Consider the following 4,530-nt stretch of genomic DNA (forward strand, 5'->3'; position numbering starts at 1 on the left):
TGAGTGAACAATTTGCAAGTTGGAGTTTTTACAGTGTAGGTCGAGCATATCATACAAGCAATTGTTACAATATCAGATATAAGAAAATTATTTTGAATAGACACACCCCTGGTGAAAAAAACAGCATATGCTGGTAGGCATGTTTTGATGCTGGGACGCTGGTTAAGAATGTTTTAAGGACCAGCATAACCCAGCTAAGGACCAGCTTAAACCAGCATCAAAACATACCTAACATACGGGAAAACACCCGTAAATTATGCAGAAATAAATGTGACAGGCAACAGCAAAAGTTTAGCTAGCATCCACATCAGCGCTCTGATGGTCTCACTCTCAACTTCTGTGGCAGGCCGTTTTATCTTAAAATATTAGCGTATAAAAAAAACGCTACTCATTGTAATTGCATTTTTACTAGTAACAATAATTTATCTCTAATCTGAACATCTCTAATTTACAGAGCTGTAATTGAATTAAAGAGCACTCTAAATTGAAATTCTAACTAGTAAAAACTGAATTAGAGAGCTTTCTAACTGAATTAAAGAGCTCTGTAATTCATCTGTTGCTAGTACAAATAGCATTAACCCTCATGCGGTCTTCTGGGTCTTTTTGACCCGCCAATGACTTTTGCTACATTATTTAAACAGCCTATTAATTAGCATATATATGTAGCTCAAAATTCTGCATGCATGTTATACTCCATAATAAACCAAAATGAGATTAAATTTTGTCTGGAAAACATCATCATTACCAGACATTTTGACCGACATTAGCTTTTTTTTTGGAGTGAACATTTGTGTCTTCTTTGCTTTTAAGTATTTCAAGACTATAAAAATGTAAATTAATCTAGTGACTGCATATTATTTTTTAAAAAACAAAACATATCCAAGCTGTCATCTCACTTTTATGGTCATTCTGACATAATGAAAATGCTATTAATTCATGCTTAAGGGTCTTTTATTTTGAAGTGCACCAACGCAGACGGGAGTTAGAAAGGGAAATGGATGTAATCGTGAATCTGTTTTGTATCTAATGAATATGCATTTTTACTAGCAAGAATGCAATTGTAAAGCTCTCTAATTCAATTACTAGTAAGAATTGCATTAAAGAGCTGTTTAAATGGCATTGTTACTAGTAAGAATTGAGTTGTAGAGCTGTCTAAATGAATTCATACTAATTTAGTTAGAGAGCTCTGCAATTGTATTTTTACTAGTAAGAACTAAATAAGAGAGCTCTAGAATTCAGATCTTACTAGTAAAAATACAATTACAATTTATAATTGTAATTGTAACTAGTAAAAATTGATTTAGAGAGCTTTGTAATTGGCATCATTACTAGTAAGAATTTAATTGTAGAGCTCTTTAATTAAATTGTTACTAGTAAAAATGTAATTACGACGAGTACTGCTTGGGATATTTTAAGCTAAAACGGCTTGCCATAATATTCGCAATAAGCGCTGTGGGCGGGATGTTTGCCTGCACGTTGATCAGTGAACACCTATTGGCTGCCGGTATGTCACGCAGTCTCGGCAAAAGAGAGAAAGATGGGATCAGAATATTCGTTATTCTTACAGTTACAACGGCCTTTTTAACAGATATACAAATAACAGTGATAACATATTTTCATATAAGAATGATAAAACAGAGATATAGAGTATAAACATACATATGAGAAAGCGTTCTGTGTGGTTCAGGCAGGTTTAGGTTCAGTTTAGGTTTGCATGATAGTAAATGTATTGACTTTATAGTCTGATGCGAAAGATGATGTGTTTGTGTGTGTGATTTAGTAATTCATTCATAATTCCTGATTGTGATGTGTTTTCTCTCCATCAGATTCCCATCAGCTCGCTCCGGATCTGAACTCAATGCATGAACACCTCCGTCTGTTTGAGAACAACAGAGTGATTACTAACACTGACACACTCCATTTGTATCTTGATCATCCAGACAGATTTGATCGTGTGTATCAGGTGTTGTGTAGAGAGAGAGTGTGTGGACGCTGTTACTGGGAGATTGAGTGGAGTGGATGTGTGTGTGTAGCAGTGTCATATAGGAGCATCAGCAGGAAGGGATGGGGTAGTGAATGTGTGTTTGGACGTAATGATCAGTCCTGGAGTTTGATCTGCTCTCGCTCCAATTACTCATTCAGACACAATAACAAACGGACTGATCTGCATGTAAAGCCCATCAGCAAGAGAATAGGATTGTCTGATGATTATATCTATAAAATAGGAGTGTATGTGGATCACAGTGCAGGAATTCTGTCCTTCTACAGCATCTCTGACACAATGAGCCTCATCCACACAGTCAAGACCACATTCACTCAGGTGCTCTATCCTGGGTTTAGAGTTGGTTATAAATCATCAGTGAAACTGTGTTGATGAATCAGAATAGACTGATGAGAAATTCTACCCATAATGCTTTGAGCTGATGCTCAGTCAGTAACAGTGAGATGTTTTCTTCATCGCATTAATATGAACATCAATCAGAATAAATGTGTGTAATGAATCCTCATCTAGACAGTAAATCAGTGTGTGCGTTTCTGTGCTTTTCTCATGCTCTGCTTGTGCTGATTAAAATGATTTCTGATCGAGTCTCACATCAGTCATTTGTGTTATTACTATCAACATCAGCTTTCAGCTTCTTTCACAATCACGATTCACTGAGAACATGTCAGTCTGATATTTTATCATTCATGGGATTTTTCTCTATTGTTTGTAATAAAACACAATGTCAAATCATCTTGTGGTCGTATTTTAATTGATGATGAATGTGTGAAATGTCTTTTGATTGGTGTAATTATTATTTCAATTATAACACATAAGTAAAGCAATGTCAACAATCCTATTGTACTATAAATAAAAAACTATTGATTCATAATAATAAAAACAATAATAATTAATATTGTTGTAAAATGAATTCAGAGTTATTTTATAAACTTAAAAACATTTTATTATTACTAGTTACTATTGCAGTATTGCAGTAGTGACTATTTAATAACATTAATAATAAGTTATTAAATAGTAACCAAAATATGCATTTTATTTTATTATTATTTTAACTATATATAAAAAAGAAAATGTTACAAATACAATAATACTACTGTAATGTAAAATAATAATAATAATTAATAATAATAATAATAAAATCAAATTTAATTTTAATTACATAAATCAATAAAAAATAATCTTTGGTTAATCTTTCAAAAATCATATTGGACTGAAAAAACAACAACAACAACAACAACAGATAAAACTAGATAAAAACAATAACAACAACAACAACAACAATATTAATAATAATGATGATGTCCAAAATATACATTTTATTATTATTTTAACAACAAACAAAGGAAATATTACAATTGCAATAATCATACTGGACTTCAAAATAAAATTGGTAATAAAAAAAAAAAAAAAACTAAATCTAAATCTAAGTATGAATTTTGTTTATTATTTCAATTAACAATAAATTAATAGACATCAATAAGACATTTAGTACAATTGCAATAATCCTATTGTACTGTAAAATAGAAAAGTTGGTATTGTACTTATTTATTTATTTGTTAATTCTAACAAACAAATTTATTCCATGGAATGTCTGGATACTGGATTCTAATTGGCTGGCAGGTATGCAGTGAAACCATTTAATGCACAGGTAATTCCAAGTTTAATAACCGTTCTATATTAATGCGCTGCTTTATGATTTGCCTGTCGTCAACTCCTGTTGTTTTCCTCAGCTGATCAGATCATTGCTGGCTGCTGATATCTCTGGTGGTCTCCATGCCCTTTGGTTTTTTTTCTATAGCTCTAATTGACTTCCTCTTTTCTTTTAGTATCCAAATTTCTTGCTTTTCTCTCAGAGTCAGCTGCCCGTTGTCTTCATCAATCTGTAGTTTTGTCTCATATTCATCTTTTAATCATATTTACAGATTTCTTGACTTCACAGCAAACAGCAATTTTGTCTTTATTGTTCCAATACTTATGGAGGGCGCTGTGTGTATTATATATATATATATATATATATATATATATATATATATATATATATATATAAATACACATATGTTTTTGTTGTTTTTGTTAGTTTTAGTCATTTTACTTTTTTAAAATTAGCAGTTTTATCTGCACATGGTGAACCATTCAGTCAACTGGTAAAAGGCTTGGTGTTGATGTGTTCTTCTGTGTGTGCTATCATCAGGGGCCAGCGCTAGATGAGCAGGTCTGGAAACGGCTGTAGCAGGCTAATGTTGTGGCTGACGCAGCTCATGTGGCGTTTGAGAGCAACGTGGACGTGTCAGACGTAGTGGACTCAATAGCTCCATAGACCTCCTGTTTCCTGCCTCTCGCTCTCTCTGACACACACTCAGATGTGCAGAGATAGATGCCAGTTATTAAAGTGAAATTTGACATGCTAGGTTTAAACGTTTTGTGTTTGTTTGTTGTTTGCATGTTTTGAAGTCAAAATAACAGAGCATTTTGTGAAAACAGTATCTCTGATTTGAAGTTTGTTGGCAAATCTAGCCTTCAATAAAGCA

Source organism: Labeo rohita, unplaced genomic scaffold (assembly GCF_022985175.1).
Source record: "Labeo rohita strain BAU-BD-2019 unplaced genomic scaffold, IGBB_LRoh.1.0 scaffold_918, whole genome shotgun sequence".
NCBI lineage: Eukaryota > Metazoa > Chordata > Actinopteri > Cypriniformes > Cyprinidae > Labeo > Labeo rohita.